At 43.2% G+C, this 25890-nt stretch overlaps 1 protein-coding gene across 2 annotated transcripts in view; it reads left to right on the forward strand.

Annotated features, from left to right (window-relative positions):
* Positions 1-25890, forward strand: part of HEATR1 (HEAT repeat containing 1) — a 1780420-nt gene that overhangs the window by 950872 nt on the left and 803658 nt on the right. The window lies entirely within an intron of this gene.

Raw genomic sequence — 25890 nt, forward strand, 5'->3', positions numbered from 1 at the left:
TTTCTTCTAAGACCCAGGAGTCATCTTGCTGTTCATGAGCTTGCTAAGAGACTTGTGCTTTGCTAATATAATCTCCCTAACCTCCCTTTATAGCTCTGTTGGTAAACCATGCATCCCCTGGTTACTTGCCTAGTTTTTGAATTTTAGCTAGTCTTCTGTTTGTTCTTTTCTTACAGGTCTTATTAAGTTATTTCTGTCTGTGGGATTTTATGCAGAACCACATCATTCAAGAATGTTTCAACTTTTTTTCAATGGGATACTTCACCCCTGATTCAGTATGACAGCCACTTAAAGTGCCCCATGTCCAGCTCCTGGTCTACTGGTCCTCCTCTACACCAGACTATCATCGAATTCCTGACTGAGCCAACATGGATTCTAAGGGTGTCTTGGGGAGGCAGTGCTGTCCTACATCTGTTTTTCCTGTAAGACTTGCATCTAGTTTCCCATCTGTCCCTTGGCTACGTGGTTAACATCATGGGAGACGTGCATACAGTGGGAGTGTGCAACATCTTGGTCCACCTTTGCAGGAGTTCAACCAATACTTCCACCCATCTGCTCTTAGATTATGCCTTCCCCTGTACAAACTCTAGCCTCTGCCAGGGACATTAAGGGGAATGCTCACATACCCATCTCCCACCCCTGGATGGGCTCCCTCCCATCCCTCCCTGCTTCAGCATCAGACTCCCATGCTGCTAATCGAACTCAGGTGTCCTGGGCTGTAGTCGGGGCTGTATCCCTCTCTGCCTGCAGAGCTAAGAATCTTCCTACTTTTTCCCACCAGTCTGTAATTTTTTTTAATTGTATACAGTTCCTTGCAGTTAATCTTATTATATTTCTCTATACCTCTTGCTGTCTGAATCTCTATGCTTACAGTTTTTGAAGTTTTAGTGTATTCTCAAAAGGTAGTTGTGTAATCGCCACTTAACATTTTTATTAAATCTAGTAAATATTGCTCAAGTTATTTAAGTCTTTCAGCTGCTGACTTTCTGCTCTGCATAAATTCTACCCTCCTCTTTGTAGTTTTGTTATTCTTTGTAGCCTGTTCATCTTAAACTGCTTAATCTCCCTCCAGTGAATTTTCTCTCCTATAATCTCTTCGTCACCTTTAATTGTATCCTATTCTTGCCCCTTATCCAAATCTCGTTGTGTTATTTTCTGCAGTGTTGTGTTTATATACCTATTTCCTTCTTGTCACTGTTGTACTTCAGTCATTGTCTTAGAAGAAGACAGTATCTAGATCTCTCTACCATCTCCCATGAACTTATTTTGACATACAGTAATGTTTGGCGCAGTAAAAGTCCTAGGATGTGTGTGAGCTTTTTTAAGCAAATATTTGTGTTCCTTCATCACATGGTCTGTCAAGCCTTGACCAAGTTCCAAACCTCCTGGGAAATATGTTCATAAGTGATTATTAGGCTAATGGTGCAAGAAGCCTTTATAAGCTTAGCAGTAGTACCCAGGATATGACAATATTATGTCCTAATTCCGCAGATATGGAATGGGGCATTATTGGGGTAGTGAGTCTTTGGATGTTGGAGCCCCGAGTCATTTTACAGATTGCCTCTGTCCATAAGGGACATGGGCAGTACCCTGGGAGTGAATTTATGGTTCCCCATCTATTTATATAAATTAGTTTTGAAGAGAATGAGGAATGGGCTTGTTTTACAAAGATGGGAAGTTTATTACATAGACTAGGTAGCCTTTAGGATGCAGGTTTTGTTAGAGTAATAAATAGTTTCAGGTCCATGGAACTCGTAACCCTTGCATACTTTTTCTTGCAGATATGTAACATTTTCATCAGGGCTGAATCTGCACAAGATGTCTTATGTGTTGTAGTATTTTAGTGAAAAGCTTCTGTGGCCGCTTCAATTGGTGTGAGTGCTTTGGCAGATTGGGCTAGCTCTCTAATTTGTTTTTTTTGTCTGTTCCTTCTTGGTTTTGGAGAGGATTTTTTTCCTTTTGTTGAATAGTGTATATGAGCAGGGTGGCTTATTTTTGCCAATAATCGTAGGTTAGACTCTGACAGGTACTACCTCCTCTGTGCAATTATGAATGTGGTTGTTCAGTGCTTTTGTGTACAGCACAGAGTAGGCCTAAGTGTCATCAGGGTTCGGAGGGGCTTGGAAGTTTAATAAGCTGTCACTTAGTTTGAGGTAATTGTCCTTAGCAAAGTTCTTAACAGGTTTGGAGTTTGATGGATATTCTAGGTTAGTTTTAATACTAAAGGAGATAATTTTTTGGTCAGATTTTATTAGGGAGGATTTAATGTATGGGAGGAAGCAGCATCCCCCCCATGGTTGTGAGTACCAGGTCTAGGATATTTGTACCTCTAGTTGGGGAGCTAACTAGTTGCTCCAGGGTGTTTATGAAGTCCAACAACCTCCAAGCAACTGAATTATGGGTCATACAAGTTTCCCAGTTTACAGAGGGGTAGTTGAAGTCTGCCATAAGTACGGTGTTAGGCTGAATGTTAAGAGATTCCAGTAGGTTAGGTAGGAGGTGTGGTTTTCCAGACTAATGTTGGGGGATCTGTAGCTAGCAAGGATATGATAGGGGGTTGCAAGTATGGTTAGTTGGCCATGGAGCAGCTCAAGTAAGTCATATTGTTGGACCAGTCTAGCAATGTACTTGTCCTTTATGAACACTGATTCACCTCTTCCCTTTGTTTCATCCTGAGCTTAGGGGAGTCAAAACGTATGAAAGAGATTGTAGCCTTTGATAACTGGGGTTCTCTCCATAGTTCTGAACCATGTTTCTGTGATTACACACATGTATGTCTGTGATGTCCTTCTATTCCTATGTTGCAGTATTCATACTGTGGGATTTTCCACCTCAGGCGACCCGACTTTGGCTCCTATACAAAAGCTTAAGCCTGGCTGCTGTAGGTGCGTGGGACGTCACACGTAGGGCCATAAATGTGATGTCTGCACGCACAGATCCCAGAACTTTTTAGCCACAGACAACGTTACTTCAACCACTTCGCTGCTACGACCGAAGACTTCTAAAGATAAGTACCCCATTGGGGATTTTTTCTCTTGCTTACGCTTGAGTTTGGTTGCTGTAGATTCCCCTTTAGCCAATGTGTGAGAAAAAGAGCAAATGTAACTGTGGGTGTCAAATACCACACAAAGACTCTCACGACCGGTGTGTGTTTTGCTTAGGAAAGGAGCACGACCATAAGGCCTGCCTCCCGTTTGTCAGTCTTTCATGCCAGAGACACTACGCAGCCGACTGGCTGCACTTAACTTGTATTTGGAAAGTCAGAGACTAAAACACCTCACTCTCAGGATGGAACCCAAGTTGACCGCCCAAGCAGAACAAATGAGGAAAAAGGCCAAGGTTTCCAGGCCTGCTCCCGATGCCGCTCCACCATCGGATGTCCTGCCATCTACCGATATAGGGGCAGAGGGACACCCGATTAGTCTGTCAGCTTCGATGGTTCCCCAGAAAGAGGCCATTTCTGCAGCCACAGAAAGCATGTCTGCAGAGTTAAGCCAGACACCGGCCATAACCGACGTCGAGGGGGAACCAATACTTGTCAGCCAACCAAGACTTCTCCTGCTCCAGCCCAGGCCTCAGTCTCTAAGCCCACGCCAACAAAGAAAAAACAAAAGACTAAACACTTGAGCCCCACGCCTCAAGGAACTCGAGATTGGCAGCCATTTACCAACTCACTAATGCAGGCCTTTATGGCTCTTAGGCCCTGCACTTACCAACATTCCTGTGCTGAGCCCCAGGCCAGCCTCTGTTTCCTCCCTTCCTTTAACCACTACTCATCAGGGAGGTGAAGAACCAGAGCAGTCCTACTCCTCTTTTAAGGATTTTCTATGTCTCACAAATTGCATCCCCTGTGGATTATTACTCCCCAGATGAAGACTCTGTTGAAGATTCCCACCAGAGGACATTACCTTTGGGAAAACTATTACAAAAATGACCAAAAAACACCAGAACTAAGAGCAAAATCCAACCAAGAATAAAAACCACTTGGCACGTAAACAAAGGCTTTCAAAATAAGCAGATGAAGAAATCAAACAGCTGCTAGGTCTCCAAAAAGATCCTTTAATATAACAAGGCAAAGTAAAAATCCACAATATCTTCCAAGCGCTTTCACTCGACCACTTGCGAGCTTTTTCAAGGCAAAAAACATTGCTGGAAGTTCATTCACATTAAATACTTCCAGAATCATCACATGACTTCCTGTGAACCTTTCCCAACAGGAAAATCACCATATAAGGAAATTCTAAAATGCATTCTTATTATCATTAAAAATAATTCATTTTCTAAAAATCTTGGCAACTAGATACTATATTAAACATAAAATCAAATCAAACTGTTAAAATGTGGCAAAAAACAATTCTGCAAAATATTTTTATAATCACAAATAAAAGCAGTGACCCCTTTACCCTCGGGGGTAAAATCAAAACTCCAAATTGAAACCTAGAGTTACTGAATAGCATTGTAAAACATTTCTTTCCTAAGTTTCAAATATATAACATGACATTCCATATATCTTATTATAAGATTTTGTAAATTCAAAAATGAGTAAAACAATAAATGTCATGTTGTACCAAACTGTGTTATAAACGGGCTTGCCTCAATTTCAGAACACTACTAATGTTAAGGGTGTCATTCAGACCTGGGTATCTAGTAGCGTCTAAACGGAGCTGCCAAAATAGCTCACGGTATTCTAATTTTGACTCCCAACTGCCCCCTCTTATATCCGGTTGTACCTGTTCCAAAACCATAAACTTTATGTTCATGTCCTTACATGTCAAAGAGTGTTTATAAAAGGCATTACTTTCCTTCCTTACATTAATGTCATTGAAGTGTTCATAAACCCTTCTCCTAAACACCCTTTCAGTTTTCCCATTGTAAAAACTATGGCACGTGCCACAGCATCCAAGATAGACTACCCCCTTAGATCCACAATTAAAATGTTTGTTAGCGTGGAACTTGAATCTTCTAGAGGGAAGGTAGAAGGACCCCGAATTCAGCATAGCGTGGCATTGCTTGCACATCCCACATGGATAAGTGCCTAATTTCTTTCTATTCTGATTCTGTGGATCCTCTAACCTAATTTCTAAAAGTTCTTTCAAATTCTTGCCCCTTTTCCTAACAAAAGAAGGGAAACTGGGCATAGAATCCTTGAGATCTTCCTGAAGTCTGAGAATGGGCCAATATTTTTTAATAATCTTCTCGATCTGATCTGAGTTGTTAGAGAAAGTATGTATAAAACTATTTTTGACTGTGAAATGTCTTTGAAGGGTTTGGTAACCTCTCATTAACACCCACCCCCAATAAAAGGGGATATTTATTAGCCCTCTTCTCGGAAATTTCTGTAACTAGTGCTTCTACCAGGGCTTCCGGATATTGTTTTTCATTAAAGAATCTCTTTAAAATGGAAACTTCCTCATTGAAAAGTTTGTCCGTGCTGGACATTCGTGAAGCCCTAATTAGTTGACCCTTCACTATCGCCTTCTTTTGATAGAAGGGATGTCCACTGTGATAATTTAGGAATGCATTTGAAAAAGTGCTTTTCCTGTAAATCTTAGACTGGAAACACATATTTGAATAGTCCTTAACCAATGAAATGTCTAAATAATCAAGTTGATGTTTACTGATCTTATAGGTGAACCTAAAACATGTGGTGGTCATGTTGATGTAATCCATAAATTCCATTAAACTTCCTTAGTCTCCCATCCACATAAAGGAGATGTCGTCCAGAAATCTCCTATAGTACAAGATGTCCTGATACCATGTACTAGTAAAAATGTATTTCTTTTCCCATTGGTATAATACCAGATTATACATGGAAGCACAAGAGGCACCCATTGCTACACCTTTTTTCTGACGATAAAATTCCCCCTTAAAATGAATGAAGTTATTTTCTAAAACTAAATCCATAAATTCCAAAATTAAGTTAGTGAACTTGGCCCCCAGTTGGACTTCATTAGATAAATAAGTACCTAATCACTCCAGGCCCGTGTTGTGTGGAATACTAGGGAATAAATCGGCTACATCAACAGTGACCATAAACATCTCAGATAAAAATAAACTCTGATCCACTCCTTTTAGGTAGTCCCATGAATCCTTACATATGTGTTTAATTTTCTTTACATGTTGTTTTAAGGAGAAGTCGATAAGTTTAGCTAAGGGTTCTGTGACGCTTCCACCTCCTGAAACTATAGGTCTAAATTTAAGGGAGTTCAAATTCTTATGTGTCATTGGAATTCCAAAAATCTGGGCAACCTTGGGTTTTTTTACTAAGTAGTTCTATAACTTCTCATTAATAGCATTCTGCATTAAATAGTCATATAATGAATAATTTATTTTAGCTTGAGCTATATTAATCTCATTTTTTGAGACAAGTTCATATTGATCGGTATCCTGTAACACCGTGTGCAAGGCAACCTCATAATCCCAGTTGTACATCAAGACAGCCCCTCCCCCCTTGTCTGGTTTCATAACCCTACACCCCTCCATTTTAAGATTTTTAATTAGAGTCAACTCATCCTCAGTAATGTTGTCAGATGTTTCACAATGATCTTTCTCTTTAAGTTTCCTAATGTCAGTCTCAACGAACTCCTCAAAAATGTTGATGGTGGGGTGAACCGGGGGGTTAAAGGTGCTTTTTCTTGTGAGGGTCCTTTCTAAGTTTCGTTCATCTTTGAACAATAAATTAAAATTAAGCTGCCTCATGAAAAGCTTTAAATCAATCAAGGTTGTAACTATGGGGGAAGGCCTAAGGGGAACATAATGAAAACCCTTGGAAAGTAAACTAAAAAAATTGTCCGTTATTGATAGGTCAGTGTAATTAAAAATAGTAAAATTGCCTTTCCTATATTTAATTTGTTTACCTTGAAATAATATGGTACTACTGCCCTCATCAACTATAGATCCTAAAACTAGTTTGTTGGATGGTTCCAACTGTTGTATTGTTCCTCGCCTCCCTCTCCTCTGGGGATAATAAAAATCCTGAGTAGACGGATTCCTGTTCTTCTGTGCTATTCTCTCACTTCTTCTGAGATTCTCGTTTCCTCCCCTTATAGGTTCCCTTGCCTATTACTTTCACCCCTTTCATGAAAGACATTTTCAGTAGTGTTGTTGTTACTTCTTCCTTTTATAATTGGGAGGGGATAGGCTCTACCTTCCTTGTATTCAGTTAAGTCTCTCTAATTTCCTAATTTTTCGATTAAGTACCCTAGAACAATGCTGGTCTACATCACTAAACAACTTGTCATAGTCCCTCTTAACTGAGCTAAAAGTTTCATCTTTTAACATATTTATGTTAAGCTCATCTAAATCTTTTAACAAAACAGTCATTTTTTTCTCATAGTCCATCACCATACATTTTAACATGTCCAAATCTGCTTTGTTGAAAATTTCACAAAGCTGGTCATATAAGACAGAACCATGTTGTACGTTGTTAGGGAACTTAAAAAACCTCAAGCCCTTAGGAATTCTCTGTACATTAATACATTCGTTTAGATAATCAACTTCCATCTGTTTGTTCTTAAAAGAATACAGTTTCTTTAAAGTCAAAAAACACATTTTCAAGATTTTTGTAATTATCATGAAGGACAGTACCTTTTCTGAAATTAAACTGTTGTTTTGTCCAAGATTTAAAATCAAAGGACTTCGTCTGCTCATTTGATCCAGAAGCAGCCTGGTTGTTTGTTTTAACTTGGTCAAAACAGTTCGAATTCAAGTTACTGTGGTTACACCCTCTCTCAGCGTTCCTTGTAGCATTTCCAACCCCAACCACTTCAGCAAGTGTTCTGGGGGAATGGTTAAATTGTTGTTGATTCCCCGGTATCTGGGAAGCTGTTAGTTGTGTCCGCTGTTCAACCATTGAAGTCAATTGTGTCAGTAGTGTTAAAACCTGTTTAAACTCAGCCCTAGTAAACTGGGGCTGTGTCAGCATCTTCACAATTGGCTCTCAGTACTGCCGGAGTGTGGGTGAAGCCGCTGGCTTCCGTTCCTTCTGCCATGTGTAAAAATCGACCAAAAAACACCAGAACTAAGAGCAAAATCCAACCAAGAATAAAAACCACTTGGGACCCGGAAGCACGTAAACAAAGGCTTTCAAAATAAGCAGATGAAGAAATCAAACAGCTGCTAGATCTCCAAAAAGATCCTTTAATATAACAAGGCAAAGTAAAATCCACAATTTCTTCCAAGCGCTTTAGCTTTTTCAAGGCAAAAAACATTGCTGGAAGTTCATTCACATTAAATACTTCCAGAATCATCACATGACTTCCTGTGAACCTTTCCCAACAGGAAAATCACCATATAAGGAAATTCTAAAATGCATTCTTATTATCATTAAAAATAATTCATTTTCTAAAAATCTTGGCAACTAGATACCATATTAAACATAAAATCAAATAAAACTGTTAAAATGTGGCAAAAAACAATTCTGCAAAATATTTTTATATATTTATATTACAAAAATGATGTACTTCAAGTGGGATACTGCCTTAATGTCAGATACCCAAAAAAGACGTTTTGAACTTCTGCAACTTGAGTCACCATCCCCTTCAGCTATTCCTCCTGTGCTTCCAGCTTTCCTGGATGCCTTTAATTCTGTCTTCAAGAACCCAAATTCACAACCTCCTGCCCCTAAAAGGCCGGATAGATTTTACAAAGTGCCTGATAACCAGAAATGTCTGTTGAAACCTCCCCTGGCTGACCCAGCAGTAATTTCTGTGTCTCCAGACAAACAGTCTAGGCAGTTACCCTCTGCTTCACTTTTGCCAACAGATAAAGACAGCAAAACCATGGACAGAATGGGTAAAAAGGTGTACACCTCCTCTACCCCGGCCTTCAGGGCTATCAATTACCAAACCCACATGGTTAAATGCGCCCTGCACCTAGTCTCCCAGGTTTCCACCTTGCTGGCTTCTACCCCTCACTGTCCAACCAAAGCTGACATTTCATCAAAACTGTCTCTAGCTACACAAGTAGCCAGACACACTATCAGGTGCAGTTACGATGTAGCAGAGGCTTCAGTCAGATCAGCTGCCTCTGCATTGGCCTTGCACAGATACTCCTGGCTTCGCCTACAACCTCTACCAGAGGATTTTAAATCCAAAGTCATGGATGCTCCTCTGGACCACAACCTTTTATTTGGGAAAAACTCAGCAGAACTTTTCAGAAACATACAAGAGAAAAGCAAAGAACTACAGGACATTAAGCATCTGCTGTTGTCCCCCTTCTCTAGATATTATAGGAACTACCCAGCAAAAACATCCTTTGTCTGAAGGACTCCTTTAGCATCACGCCCTTCCTCCTCAAGGCCCCGTAGGGCATCCAGGAGACATCCTTACTCCAGATCCCCCAACTCTCAGCCACCAGCCAAACAGCCGTTTCCTGACAGAGGGGGCCCCTCTTCAGCATGACTGTCCTGCTCTACTGCCTCTGTCCGCCCGCCTTACCCCCACTGCCTTCCCTTCTAGAAATCCATCACAGCAGATCTTTGGGTTCTTTCCATCATCCAAAAAGGATATTTCCTATCCTGGAAGGAAAGACCAAAACGAAAAAGAATCCTTTTCCTTCCAAATAATCAGCTTCATGTATTCCCTCTCATTCTGAAAGAACTCCTGACTCAAGGAACTATAGAACCAGTTCCCTAAGGACAGGAAGGACAAGGCTTCTATTCCCATCTTTTCTTGGTTCCAAAAAAGATTGCCCTTGGAGACCAGTCCAAGACTTGTCATATCTGAACCTGTTCCTGAAGGTTCCTTCCTTCAAGATGCTTTCCCTTCAAATTCTCCAACCCCCACCCCCTTCCAAACCCTCATGGTCACTCTGGACCTAAAGGATGCTTACCTACATATTCCTATCAGGCCATCCCACAGGACATTTCTGCGCTTTACTGGCCACTCATCACACTTTCAGTTTACAGCCTTGCCCTTTGGCTTGTCTACAGCTCCCAGAGTTTTTACAGAGTGCTTGGCCCCAGCCATTGCCTGTTACAGAACCAAGGGAATCCAAATCTGCCCTAACCTGGATGACATTCCCATTCTTGCAGAATCGTAGTCCACCCTACAGACCCATCTCAAGTTCACTATGTCACTCCTATACAGCTTGGGATTCACCCTGATCCTTCAAAAATCCTCTCTGCTTCCTCAGCAGGACAAAGTATTCCTAGGCTGCAGGATCAGGACAGATCTGATGAGATCCTTTCTCCCGTCAGACAAAGTGCAGTCTCTCAACTCCCATTTTCAAAACCTACTTTCAGTATCTCACCTATCTGCTGGACAATTTCTGCAAGTTCTAAGTGTCATAGCAGCCACTAATCCCATGCTCCCATTTGCAAGGATGCACATGGGAAAATTCCAATGGTACCTAATTCCAATGGTACCTATATAATGTGTGGTCTGAGCCAACATCCTCTAGACAAACTTCTGCCCTGCCTAAAAAGAGAACTACATTGGTGGATTCAGCAAATTTTACAAAACCAAGGCATTCCTCTACAACTCCCACCCAATCAATGCAAACATATGCATCAGACCTAGGATGGGGGCCAGTGTTACAGGATTTCGGGGTACAACAGTTGGACCCCCTGCCCAACAAAAGCAACACATCAGTGTTAGAGAAATGACTGCTGTCTTGCTGGCTCTAAAAGCTTTCCATCCCATCTTGCAACCAGGGCTGCTCCACATTGTGACAGACAACACAACTGTCATGTGGCACCTAAACAAAAAAGGAGGGACAAAGGCTTACCAGTTATACCAGATAACCCTACAAATCTGGGATCTGGCAGTTCACCACAACCTTTTCCTGAAGGCCTCTTACATCCCCTCTCAGGAAAACAAACAAGTGGACTTGCTCAGCAGAACATCATCTCTACAACATGAATGGATGTTGTACAGGGATACCTTCCTAGACATTATCCACCAGTGGGGCACACCTCAAGCAGATCTGTTTGCCTCCCCCCAGAACAGACAACTACACACATTCTGCACCAGGGATTACACTCTTGTAGCCTGCAGAGTGAATGCCTTCAGTTTTCCTTAGAAGGGAATGTTCCTGTACGCTTTCCCTCCCTTCCCTCTAATACAAAAGGTCCTCCTAAAAATCAAGAAGGAACAACCAAAAATCTTGCTGGTGACCTCCTGTTGGCCAAGGCACCATTGGTTCCACTTTCTTCACTCCCTAGCCAAGGGCAATCACCACAAGTTACCCCACAAGGTGGACCTATTAACGCAACAGAAAGGAACTCTCATTCACCCTCGGCTGTCTCTGCTGCACTTAACTCTATGGGTGATCAACTTCTGATCCTTTTCAGACAGCAGTACTCAGAGGACGTGCTCTCAGTCCTGAGGGAGGCCACGAAACCAAATACTAGGAAAACTATTTGTCTAAATGGCACAGATTCTCAAAATGGTGTTCCTTAAGGGCAAGGATCCTTTTCAGGTGGATCCCTCACTTGTCCTTAGCTATATATGTGAGTTCATTAAGGAAGTACTAGCATATTCTTCACTGAAAGTCCACCTTTCGTCCATTTCAGCCTGCTTGTCTTTACAGTCACCTCCGCTTTCCAGACTGGACATTAAACTTTTCCTGAGAGGGGTCTTGCATATCAGACCTCCAGGAAAACCCATCCCTCCTCCCTGGGACCTCAATTCCATGCTGGAAAAACTCACCTTACCTCACTTTGAGCCAGCCAACACAGCGTCTCTACAGGTGTGCACATAGAAAACCATTCTTTTAGTGGCCATTGCCTCCACTGGAAGAATGTCTGAACTACAGGCCCTCATGGCCTGTCCTCCTTACACCACTTTCCACAATGACAGGGTGACCTTGCACACAAAACCCCTCCTTCATACCCAAACTGGTGAACAAACTATTCTTAAACTAGTCCACTCACTTACCTGCCTTCTTCCCCTCTCCAACTAATACCACAAGAGAGGATCCTTCATTCCCTAGATGTACACAGACAACTGAGATTCTGCTTAGACAAAACTATGTCCATCAGAAAATCTGACCAAGTCTTCATCTCCTTTCACCCCAGGGCTGTGGGTAAGACAGTCTCCAAACAAACCATTTCCTCTTGGATCAAGAAATCCATTCTCTTCTGCTACTTGCTTCATAGCAAACAATTGCCTCAAGGAGTTTAAGCCTCATTCCACTAGAGGCATGGCTACCTCCAAGATGTTTCTTAGAGGGCTGGACACAGCCTCCATTATGGAAGTAGCTACATGGTCTACAGTTCACACTTTCATAAAACACTACAAGTTAGACCAGGTCTCCAGGGCCAGAGCAAGATTTACCAGGGCAGTCCAACAGGGAATCTTGGAGTCATCTACCTCTGCCCCCTCCCTTCACCCCTTCTAGCTGTGGTACTCTCCCACAGAATGAATACTGCAACATAGGAATAGAAGGACATAGAATAGTTGTGTAAAATCTTACCATAACCATAGATGTCCTTCTCTTCCATTTTGCAGTATTTCTTCCCATACCCCCTTTTTTCTGTCTCCTTTGGGTGGTGGGTCTCTGACCTCTTTATCCACTCCCTACCGGCTAATCTGTACAACCCTTCAGCGGCATTTGCTCCTTAGCCTCAACTTGTTCTTTTCTGTGCCTTATCCTGGGATTCAAGTTTTGAGTACATCTGCGGTGGTGCAGCGGTAGCATTGTTGCCTCACAGCAAGAGGTTCTCCCATTCGATACCTGGCTGGAGTGCGGGGAGTGCCTTCTGTGTGGAGTCTGCATGTCCTCCCCGCGGTTTGGTGGGCGTTCAAAAGACATGCGTAAATGGGCGTGCCTTTGTTGAAGGTTGAACGTCAAGCTGACACCTTGGCGTTCGTCAAAATCTACTGCCAATCATTAGCGGACTGGAGTTCCGCTGTGGCGACCCCTAACCGGGAACAGCCGAAAGACAAAAAGCAACATCCTGGGATTCAAGTTCTGAGGTCTGTATGTGCAGACATCACATTTATGGTCCCTGGTTTATGGCCCTGAGTGTGACATCCCAGGCACCTACAGCAGCCAGGCTTAAGCTTTTGTATAGGAGCCGACATCGGGTCACCTGAGGCGGAAAATCACACAGTATGAATACTGCAACATGGAAGAGAAGGACATCTATGGTTATGGTAAGATTTTACACAACTATTTTTTCACCTGGGTGAGGAATGCTTACAGGGAATGCATTTTTTTTTTTAACTCCCACCATTGAGCAGCAGTACCTTTAAGTGTTTGTGAGTGATTTTTTTAATGTTGGAGGGTTTAACAACTTGGCACGTCCATAAAAAGGCACTATGGGTATAGATAAAATTTTTGCCAGTATCTGGAAGCCAAGTGGTGACAAGTGCAAACCATCTCTGGCAAAGCATCGTGGTTTATCAGTCATGTCGGAAAATTTCCCGAAACACAGAAAAACTTCGCAAAACTTGGAAATATTTTGGCAAATTCAAGAAAAGTTTTTGTAAGCTCAGAACAGCATTTACAGTATCAGAGGAGGTTAGGAAATATCAGGATACTGTTAAAATAACTCGACATCTGTACAGTAACAAACGGATAGCATTTCTTTAGCAAGCGCAGGATGGAAAAACAGTGATAAATTCAAACAAATCAATAAGTGCAGTACCAGATCTGTTAAATAGCACTGAGATAAAGTGCAAAAAGTTTTATCAGCTTTCTAGGTCCAGTGATGACTTAGAATTAATCCATGGGTATTGTAGTCACATGAGTCCAAGTCAGGTACAGGGAAGCTCATTGTGACACCCTTTTCATTTTAATATGTTTGAAAAGCTATATACTATTGTGCAGTTGTTCAGGAGCTTACCCTCTGGGGAAATCATATTAACCCTTGGTCCCCATGATACCGTGTTTTCCCTAGTTACAAAATTCCCAATCTCTACCTAGTATTGATATTCCTTGATGAAAGCCTGTTAATTATTCATCTCTTTTTTTTTTAGACTTGGGAAGTAAGTATATGTTTGCCGTTGTAATTCTGTGTCCCTCTAACCATTAAATACCTCCCTCGATCATTGTGTATCTGATCTTCTGGGGCCCCTTTCTTAAACAGCAGTAGTGTATCTCTACTTTTCCATTCACAGCTCGAGTACCATCCTCCTTTAAAACCCATAATAGGTCCGCTTACTCAATTTTCCTTAAACGAGTCTCTTATAGCATAACTATCTGATGTTCTTCGTGTTTCACTGTTGCAATCATCACACTTGGGTTCTCTGCCTGCAAGTAGCCCTCAGTCGGCTCGAATACCAGAGTCTTAGGATTTCTGCGTCGGATGCTGTCGCTTCTTCCATGATGTCAGGTCGTCAGTGTTATAAAACAGGCAGCCGAAGCCATTACATCAATCTTCCTTGCTGAGGAGGAGCCCAAAGCAGAAGCAGTTCGCAAGTGCCCGTCAGCCACTACCTGAAATTTTCATTTTTGAGATGTTCTTCATGATGTTCATCGTGCATACAGCTGCAGTCATAACAGATGGGTTGTCCTGCCATCAGGCGGGTCCTCGGTCGGCCGAATTCCAAAGTCTAGGTCCGGCGTCGGTTGTAGTCACTTCTTCCCTGACGTCAGTGCGACAGGGGTATAAAGGAACCAGCCGACGCCATTTTCTTCAGTCTTTCTTGCCGCGCGATGCCCGAAGCAGAAGCAGTTCGCAAGTGCCGGTCGGCCAGCTCCTGAGATTACGAAAATTTGGAAACCGAAGTCTTCTTAAAAGCTAAGTACCCCGTTGGGGAAACTTTTCTTGCCTCAGACCGATGTCAGACAAAGTTAATAATTGTATTTTTTGTGGGAAACAAATACCGCATAAGGATTTCCATTCCCTCTGTATACCTTGTTTAGGCCCAGACCACGACGTCTTGGTCTGTCGCTTTTGTGCTACATTCAAGAAACGCACTATTAAGCATCGGGCGGAGTTCGCCCAGCATTATTTTGGGAAAGCATTTAACTATACTATGTCGTCGGATACTCCGACTCCGGTTTTGTCTAAAAACCGCAAAGACAAGGACCGACACACGAGGTCCGCGGCCTCTACCGACACCACGCCAAAGCCGACTACACGTGGTCTCAGCAAGGCGCCTACGCAGCCCCTGATTACCGATGACACTTCTTTGACGGTGTCTCCTGTGCCCGAGGTCGCAGGCTCCTCGGCCCACACCCCGACTACAGATACCGAAGCCACTCTTGGCGTTGAAACTCAGAATGTGGACAGGTCCACCTCCACTCAAGGTGTCTTCAGACCTTCCTCTTCTTTCTCCATCAAGGCTTTCACAAAGTCTAAAGCAACCATGCACTCTAAGAGACCAGCTACACAGGGCCCATCTCCAGGCCCCATGCCTAAGAAACAGATGCTTAAAATGGCTGAGGATTTAATTACTCTAATCAGAGGTTCTCAGCCCCCACCAGACAAAGGCCCAGAGTGGAGGAAGATTCCCCTCCTCTGATCAGGGCTCCATTATTTCAGAGCACTCTGATGATCAGGAACATTCTTACTCCCCTTTGAAGACTCTGATGGAGGAGTCCATCCCTTCTGTATCCCCCCCTGAGGATTACTCATTTGGGGAAACTTTGCATACCTTAAGGGAACACTTCCACTGGGAAGGCCAGGATTATTCAGATTCCAAGAAAAGGCTCAGGGAATTTCTCTTGTTACCTCAGCACAGGCCTCTGGCTATACCTCCTGTCTTGGACATCCTAGATGATGTTTACTCGAGGCCTGCCTTAACCCAGACTCTCTGCCTCCAGCTCCAGTTAAGCCTGACAGGTACTACAGGGTTCCTGACTCACACCAATTTCTATACAAAAGCCATGCTGCTGACCCAGAAACCATCTCACAGGGCCCCAAGGGAGTTAAGGCCTCCATTGCCAAAAATCCATTGCCTTCCGAGAGATTCAGATCCTTAGAAAGGTAGGGAAAAAAGGTATATACCTCGGCTACCTTATCCATGAGGGCCTTCTGTCAGTTTCATATGCTAAAATACCAACAGTTTTTGTTATCACAATTGAAAAGTAAAATGTCACAACCTGAACAACCAGACTTGAAGGAGTTGCAGGATTTGATGCATAGTGCAGAACAAGTGGGTAAGCATACCTTACAATGTGGTTTGGATGCTCTAGAGGCCTCATGTAGAGCTGCTGTTACAGGATCAGTCATAAGTAGGCATGCCTGGCCCAAGGAACAAGCCTTGCCTGATCATGTCAAAGCTAAATTACTAGACGCCCCTCTTCAAAAGGATGTACTATTTGGTGCTAATGCTGAGGAGGTATTAAGGAAAATGGAGGAAAAGGCTAAATCAATGCAAACTGTGAAAGAATTTCTACAGGTTCAACCACCACGTTTTAGTAGAAATTGGCCTTCCAAAAACTGGTCCTTTCCTGCCACAGACAGACCCCAAAGAGGCAGATACAGGCGCCCGAGGGGCAGAGGACAATCCCAAGGATCGTATAGAGGCAGACAATGGCAAGCTCCTACACAAAGAGGTGGTGAGGACAACTCACACTCTTTCAGAAAGCAAACCCAATGACTTTCCCCTTTGCATGCCAACCAGGTCTCAAATGGCAGCCCCCTTAGGAGGAAAACTGGCATTATTTTTAAAAAATTGGCATGTTGTCACAAAGGACAAATGGATCCTGGTCATTATAAACAGAGGCTACAAATTCCATTTTCACACCCTTCCAAAAATGAGGCATGCCAAACCTGCCACACAATCAAAGGGCAGAGGCACAAAGGCAAATTACAGATCTCATAAACATGAAAGCTATTCAAGAGGTACCTACGCATGAACAAGGTCAAGGTTTTTATTCCAGGCTATTTCTGGTACCAAGGAAGGGAAAAGATTGGAGACCTATTTTGGATCTATCCATCCTAAACACATTTCTACTGCACCAAAATTCAAGATGCTCACTCTACAGCAACTTCTTCCCATGCTGGGCAAGGAGTCTTGGCTGGTAACATTGGACCTCAAGGAGGCATACCTGCATGTCCCAATCAGACAAAATTGCAGAAGGTACCTCAGATTTCTTGCAGGTTCAACCCATTATCAATTCTCTGCATTGCCCTTTGGCTTATCTACTGCCCAGAGTATTCACGAAATGCCTGGCATCAGTAATTGCCTACTGCAGACTTCAAGGGATACAAATATACCCCTATTTGGACGACTGCCTGATCCAAGCGGACAGCAAGCACATTCTTCTGAAACATCTGGCTTATGTAATAATGTTATTGAACTCTCTGGGATACACAGTCAACAAAAAGAAATCAAGGCTAATACCCTCTCGAAGATAATTTTCCTGGGTGCCAATTTGGACACAAACACCCAGATGGCCTACCTCACGCCAGAGAAGCAGGGCAACTAATTCAATACTTCAGAACACTAGCAAATTGCACCAGGCTGACTGCAAGGAAAATCCTGCAGGCTCTGGGATTCATGGCATCTTGCATCTTACTAATCCCATGTGCAAAGCTGCATATGAGGAAACTACAATGGTACCTGAAAACATGGTCTCAACACAGCCACAGTTTGGAAACAATAATACCACTAATTCCATGTCTGCAAAAGGAATTTCTGTGGTGGGCTCAAGCATGTCAAACAAACACAGGTCTTCCATTCAGCAAGCCTCAAGCAAATAAAGTCATCACAACAGACGCCGACTACGCCTGGGCGCACATGACAGACCGGTGCATTCAGGGCAAATGGTCCCAAAAAGAAAAACACCTTCACATCAATCAAAAAAGAAATGCTAGCAGTAATAAATGCTATTATAGCTTTCAAGGACCTTCTACAACCAGGTCAACTATTGATAAGAACGGACAACACCACAGTTATGTGGTACATAAACAGGGAGGAACACATTCTTACCCCCTATGCAGACTGGCCATGTCACTTTGGAACATGGCCATGGACTTACAAATGGAACTACAAGCACAGTACTTGCCAGGCAAGGAAAACACGCTGGCAGACAACCTAAGCAGGAATATGACAGATCCACACGAATGGAAATTGCATCCAAAAGTTTTTACAGAAATAATCCAAGAATGGGGAAGGCCAGACATGGATCTCTTTGCCTCCCACAAGAATCATCAATTGACAAAATTCTGCTCAAGGATCTTCCATCCAAAGGCCTGGAGAGTGGGCTCTCTTTCTTTCAGTTGGACATCAATGAAAAGTTTATGCCTTCCCTCCTCTTCCTCTGCTACCCAAAGTTCTATTAAAGACCAAAGCAGACAGACCAAAGATGATTCTCATTGCTCCGGACTGGCCAAGGCAACACTGGTGTACCCACTCCTGAGGAGCCTGACGCATTCCCCACCATGGACCCTGCTTCTAATGCCTCTTCTTCTGACTCAGCACAGTTTCAAAACTCTTCACAGCCAGCTAAAAACACTCAATCTAGCCGCATGGAAGATTCCTTAGCATCACAACAGGCCTTATTCTCCAAGGAGGTACAGGATGTCATTTTGGAGGCCAGAAGGCCATCAACTAGAAAAGCTTACTCCGCAAAATGGAAACGTTTTTGTGTCTGGAATGAGAAAAAGGGCCAGGATCCTGGAAAACTGAATTTACCTCAAATACTACAATATTTGGCTGAACTGCTAAGCAGTGGACTTTCTTTCTCCTCCATCAAAATACATGCCTCAGCCATTTCTGCAGAATGCAACACTGATCCACCTTTATTCTCTCACCCTCTCTTAAGACAGTTCCTCAGAGGGGCTAAGAATTTAAGGTCTCCAAGGAAACAACCAATACCTGCTTGGGATCTTAATTTCATTCTGGAAAAACTGACCTTGCCTCCCTTTGAGCCATCTGCCTCATCGGATTTGCCATATTTCTCCTGGAAAACAGCTTTCCTTCTGGCTATCACCACAGCTCGTAGAGTTTCAGAACTACAGGCTCTCATGGCTGTCCAGCCTTTTATCATCTTCCATCAGGACAGAGTTTCCTTACGAACCAACCCATCCTTTATGCCTAAAGTGGTATCCAGGGTAGCTTTAAATCAGGCCATACATTTACCTACTTTTTATCCTAATCCTCAAAACAAAGGGGAGAGATTACTACATTCCTTGGACATCCACAGACAACTGCATTATTATTTGGACAGAACAAAGCCTTTCAGAAAATCAGAACAGCTCTTTGTGGCCTATGCGTAGGAGCTCAAGGAAGCCAATTTCCAAACAGACAATCTCAAAATGGATAGCCCACTGCATACGCTTTTGCTATTCCTTTCATGGCAAAACTGTTCCTACAGGCATTAGAACTCATTCCACCAGGGCCACAGCCACCTCTGCAGCCTTCCTCAGAGGAGTTCCTACCAAGGATATTTTGGAAGCAGCCACTTGGAGTTCTGTACATACCTTCTCCAAGCACTACAACCTACCATTATACTCCAAATCTAGAGCAGGCTTTGCCACTGCAGTCTTGCAGGGCATTTTGGCTCCTCCTAGTTCCACCTAGTGCCTACCACCCCTTTCTTAGCTTTGGGATTCTACCCATCTGTTATGACTGCAGCTGTATGCACGATGAACATAGTACAGTTTTGTACCTACCATAAATGTAGATGTTCGAGTGCTAATACAGCTGCAGTCCAGGTTTCCTCCCTCCTTCCCCTCTTGGGACAGGCCTATAGGCTAACACATCCTCATACAACCTGATTGGGGTTTTCATTTATGATGTATTTGCTTGCAACTACTGTATTTTGATTATATTGCACTGCATTATCACACAAATTTATGTATTGCCTTCCTTCTGGGGGCACCTGACATCTGGGGCAAGAAGAACTGAAGAAAATGGCGTCGGCTGGTTCCTTTATACCCCTGTCGCACTGACGTCAGGGAAGAAGCGACGACAACCGACGCCGGACCTAGACTTTGGAATTCGGCCGACCAAGGACCCGCCTGACGGCAGGACAACCCATCTGTTATGACTGCAGCTGTATTAGCACTCGAACATCTACATTTATGGTAGGTACAAAACTGTACTTTTCACTGTTGCAGTCATTACATTTGGGTAATCTGCTGGCAGGTTGCCCTCAGTCGGCCTGAATTCCAAAGTCTTGGGTCCTGCGTCAGTTGCTGTCTCCGATTCCATGACGTCAGGTCGTCAGGGGTATAAAACAAGCAGCTAAAGCCATTTTCTTTTTTTTTCTTGCCGTGCGGTGCCCGAAGCAGAAGCATTTCGCAAGTGTCGGTCGGCCGACACCTGAAATATTCGAGTTTCAGTTTCAGAACCGAAGTCTTCACTAAAGCTAAGTACCCCGCTGGGGAAACTTTTTTTCTTGCTCCATACCGATGTCAGAAAAAGTTAATAATTGTATTACTTGTGGGAAGCAAATACCTCATAAGGATTTACATTTATACTGTATTCCTTGCCTAGGCCCTAATCACAGCGTGCCTGACTGTTGGTTTTGTGCTAGATTTAACCAACGCACTATTAAGCTTCGGTATGTTTTTGCCTCAAAGTATTTTGGAAACAGATTTAACTACCCAGAAATGTCGTTGGATAGTAATCTGACTACCGGAGTACAAACGCAAAGAAAAGGACAGAGAGAGAGAGCTGAAGTCCAAAACTGATGACGAAGCTTCTCCTAAGCCGTTCATCGGTACTCAGTGAGGCGCTTTCGCAGCCCCTGATACCCGCTGCTTTCGAGTCTCAGGCCCCTACCGACACCCATGTGGAGTCCGGCATGCCGCGAGATACTCAAAGTATTGGACCCACGGATGTATCTCCCTCGGATGGGTCTGGAGCCGCTGAGCAGGCACTGGCCTCTGAGGGTGTATTCAGGCCTCAACATTTTTATATCAAACCGACGACAGCTGCAAAACCAAAGACAAAAACAACTTCTAAATCTAAAAAAAAAAGATACTTGAGCCACGTGCACAGGCCTCTATGCCTAAAAAACAGATGATCAGAATGGCTGAAGACCTTATTACCTTGATCAGGGGTTCCCATCCCCATCCAGATAAGAGGCCTAGGCAAGACACTGATTATTATTCTTCAGATCAGGTTTCTATTTCTTCTGATTCCTCTTCTGATCAGGAATTATCTATATCTCCCTATGAGGATTCTGATGCATAGGAGTCTATACCATCTGAATCACCTCCTGAGGATTATTCATTTGGAGAAACTTTGCATACTTTGAGGGAGCATTTTCACTGGGAGAGTCAAGATTTCTCAGAATCAAAAAAGAGGCTCAGGAATTCCCTTCTTCTCCCTCAGCACAGGCCTTTAGCCATACCCCCTGTTTTAGACATCATGGATGATGTGTTTTCAGAGTCAAGCTTGACCCCTGACTCCTTACCTCCAGCTCCCAGCAAGCCTGACCGATATTACAGGGTCCCTGACTCACAAAAATTTTTATTTAGAAACCCTGCTGCTGATCCTGAAACTATTTCATAGGGTCCAAAGGGAGTTAAGGCCTCAACAGCAAAAAATCCTACCCCCTCTGGCAGAGATTCAAGGGCACTGGATAGATGGGGGAAAAGGTTTATACGTCTTCAACCTTGACAGTTAGGGCCTTAAACTGCCAGTTTCATATGCTCAAGTATCAACAACATGTTATGGGATTGCTGAAACAGAAAATGTTGATTTCTGAATGTGCAGAAAGTAAAAAATTGCAGGAATTATTGTATGCAGCTGAACAGGTTGGAAAGCATACTTTGCAATGTTGTTTTGATTCCTTAGAGGCCTCCTGCAGGCCCTCAGCTACTGGGTCTGTGATTAGGAGGCATGCCTGGCTAAAGGAACAAAATTTGCCTGATCATGTTAAAGCTAAATTACTAGATGCACCTTTACAGCATGATACTGTTTGGTATTAAGGCAGAAGAGGTTTTAAAGAAAATGGAAGACAAAGCTGAGTCTATGCAAACTGTAAAAGCCTTCTTACAAGTGCAGCCACCAAGATTCAGTAGACATTGGCCTACAAAAAATTGGTCCTTTCCAGTGTCAGACAGAGCTCAAAGGGGCAAATCCAGATGCCCTAAGGGTTCCAGATACCAGGTGCAAAATTCATACAGGTCAAAGCAATGGGGCACTTCTACCTCCAAATCTGGAGGAGATAAAGTGCAAACCTACAGAAAACAGTCCCAATGACTTCCCTCTGCCTTCACCAAGCACTTATCTTTTGGCAGCACCCTTAGGGGGAAAATTAGCACTTTTTGCTCAAAATTGGCAGTTAATAACCCAGGACAAGTGGGTGCTAAACATAGGATCACAGGGATACAGATTCCATTTCCATACTCTGCCAATGGCAAACGGTTGGCCAGATCTGCCAAAAAAATCAATGGGCAGAGGCACAGAAACAGGTTATGGCCCTGATGGATATGGGGGCCATTCAGCCAGTACAAGACCAGGAAAAAGGACAAGGTTTTTACTCAAGACTGTTCTTGGTACCCAGAAAGGACAAGGCCTGGCGGCCAATTCTGGATTTATCGATTTTGAACACATACCTGGACATTCCAAAATTCAAAATGCTGACTTTGCAGCAGCTTCTGCCCATGCTGGGCAAGAATGCTTGGCTGGTGCCATTAGACCTAAAAGAGGCTTACCTGCATGTCCCAATAAGGCAATCATGCAGAAGATACCTCAAATTCAAGGCTTGCTTAATGCATTACCAATTCTCTCAGTGCCTTTTGGCTTATCTACTGCGCCCAGGGTCTTTACAAAGTGCCTGGCACCAGTAATTGCATTTTGCAGACAAAGAAGTATACAAATATATCCTTACTTGGACAACTGTCTCATTCAAGCAGAGAACAAGGACATTCTAATTAAACACCTGGCGTTTGTGAAAAGGTTTTTAGCATACCTAGGGTACACAGTAAATGAAAATAAATCACAACTTGGTACCCTCTCAAAAGATAACATTCCTGGGTGCAAGCTTGAATACAACTGCCCAGATGGCTTACCTCATGCCAGACAAGCAAAGGCAACTGACTACTTACTTCAAACTGATGGCAACAAAAACCCAGTTATCTGCAAGACAAATTCTGCAGGCTTTGGGCTTCATGGCATCCTGCATCCTACTGATTCCATATGCAAGACTGCATATGAGAAACTTCAATGGTACCTAAAAAGTTTATGGAGTCAACATTGTCACAGTCTGGAAACAATGATTCCTCTCATTCCCTGCCTACAACAGGAGTTTCTATGGTGGGCAAAGGCATGTCACCAAAACATGGGACGGGCCTTCACTCTACCCCCTGCCAGCCAAACCTTAACAACAGACGCATCAGATTATGCCTGGGGGGCCCACATGGTGGGAAGATGCATTCAGGGCATATGGACCCCAAAACAAATGCATCTACATATCAACCAGAAAGAGATGCTAGCTGTTCAAAATGCCCTGACAGCCTTCAAGGACTTACTCATCCAGGACAACTACTGATAAAGACGGACAACACCACGGCCATGTGGTATATAAACAAGCAGGGGGGCACGCACTCATACCCCCTTTGCAGATTAGCCATGGCACTGTGGGACACAGCTTTGACTTGCCAATTACATCTTCAAGCTCAATTTCTGCCAGAAAAACAAAATACTCTGGCAGACGATTTAAGCAGAAACCTTATGAGTCCTCATGAGTGGAAACTAGACCCACAAGTCTTCAGTATGATAACAAAGAAATGGGGGAGGCCAGACATAGATCTATTTGCCTCTCCTCAAAATTATCAATTGAAAAGATTCTGCATAAGGACTTATCACAGACAAGCATGGAAAGTGGATGCCCTATCCTTCAGTTGGAAAAACCTATTAGTTTATGCCTTTCCTTCTCTGCCTCTTCTTCCCAAGGTCCTCCTAAAAGTCAGACAAGAGAAACCAAAGATGATACTAATTGCCCCGGACTGGCCCCGCCAATACTGGTACCCAATCCTAAGGAACTTGTCTCAATACCCAGCTTGGACCTTACCTCAAAGACCTCAACTACTGTCCCAGCAAAACAATCACATCCTGCACAATCAACTCCAGACACTGAACCTGGCAGCATGGCTGATCATGTAGTCATACAAACCTCACCTCTCAGTAAAGCTGTGATGGATGTCATTTTGGAAGCCAGAAGGCCTAGTACTAGAAAATCTTATGCTGATAAATGGAAGAGATTCTGTGCTTGGAATCAAACACAAGGAACTGATACAGCAGAACCAAATATTCCTCAGATATTACAATACTTGACTGAGATGCTTGACAAAGGCTTATCTTTCTCATCAATTAAAATCCATGCCTCTGGCATTTCGGCTCATTACAATACAGAGCCACCAATCTTCTCTCATCCTTTAGAAGCAGTATCTTAGAGGAGCCAAAAATTTAAGGCCTCCTAGAAGATTACCAATACCTGCATGGGACCTCAATTATGTGTTGGAAAAGCTCACCCTGCATCCATTTGAACCAGCTGCTACTGCTGATTTAAAGTTCTTATCATGGAAAACAACTCTGCTACTAGCAATTACTTCAGCAAGAAGAGTCTCAGAGCTACAGGCCCTCATGGTTGTGGAGCCGTTTATCATACTTTACCCAGACAGGGTGTCTGAGGACAAATCCAACATTTATGCCTAAGGTGGTTTCCAGTGTGGCTCTTAACCAAACTATTCATCTGCCAACCTTTTATCCAAATCCGCAGAACAAGGGGGAGAAAATTTTGCATTCCTTGAACGTACACAGACAGCTAAGATTCTACTTGAGCAGGACTAAAGCTCTAAGAAAAACTGAGCAATTACTAGTGACATATGCTGCAGGATCAGAAGGAAAGGCTATTTCAAAGCAGACTATTTCAAAGTGGATAAGCCACTGCATTCGTTTCTGCTACTTACACCATGGTAAACCTGTGCCCAAGGGCATTAGGTCTCATTCCACCAGAGCTGCAGCTACTTCAGCAGCCTTTTTCAGAGGATTACCAACCAAAGACATTCTAGAGGCTGCTACTTGGATTGGAGTTCTGTTCATACCTTTACAAAGCATTATCATTTGCCTCTCTCTTCCAAGTCCAGGGCAGGCATTGCCACTGCAGTTCTGCAAAGCCTTATAGCTGCACCTAATGCTATTTAGCTCCAGCCTCCCAACCATAGCTTTGGGATTCTACCCAAATGTAATGACTGCAACAGTGAAACACGAAGAACATAGTACAGTTGTGTAGACTTACCATAAATGTAGATGTTCGAGTGTATTCACTGTTGCAGTCCAGGTTACCCGCCCGCCATCCCCCTTTCATTCTGGAGTTTATCTTTCCTTCTCTATCTTCTACAGCCTATGTGGTGTATTTGTTTGTAGATGAAGGTAAAATTTATATTGATGCATGTATATATAGTTTTTATACATATATATTTTTGCTACCTTTTTGAAGGCACCTGACATCTGGGGCAAGAAAAACTAAAGAAAATGGCGTCTGCTGCTTGTTTTATACCCCCTGACGACCTGACGTCATGGAAGAGGAGACAGCAACTGACGCAGAACCCAAGACTTTGGAATTCAGGCCGACTGAGGGCAATCTGCCAGCAGATTACCCAAATGTAATGACTGCAACAGTGAATACACTTGAACATCTACATTTATGGTAAGTGTACACAACTGTACTTTTGTAATCCTGAAGTCTTCTAAAGCTAAGTACCCCATTGGGGATCCTTTTTTCTTGCTATAACCGATGTCAGAAAAAGTTAACAATTGTCTTGCCTGTGGAAAGCAAATACCTCACAGAGATTTTCATTGTTACTGCGTCACCTGTTTAGGCCCAGACCACAATGTCCCTCGCTGTCAGTTTTGTGCCTTGTTTAACACCTGAACCATTTGTCATCTGGCAATCTTTGTCGCTAAATTCTTTTGCTGTCATTCTCTGTATTCCAAAATGGCTTCGATAAGCCATCCGACTACCAATCTTCTGAAACAACGTAGAGATAAAGACAGAGACAGACCACATAGGTTGAAAACTGCCGACGAC

The sequence above is a fragment of the Protopterus annectens genome, chromosome 1.part2 (genome assembly GCF_019279795.1).
Source record: "Protopterus annectens isolate FY-2018-M chromosome 1.part2, PAN1.0, whole genome shotgun sequence".
In the NCBI taxonomy this organism is placed as follows: domain Eukaryota; kingdom Metazoa; phylum Chordata; order Ceratodontiformes; family Protopteridae; genus Protopterus; species Protopterus annectens.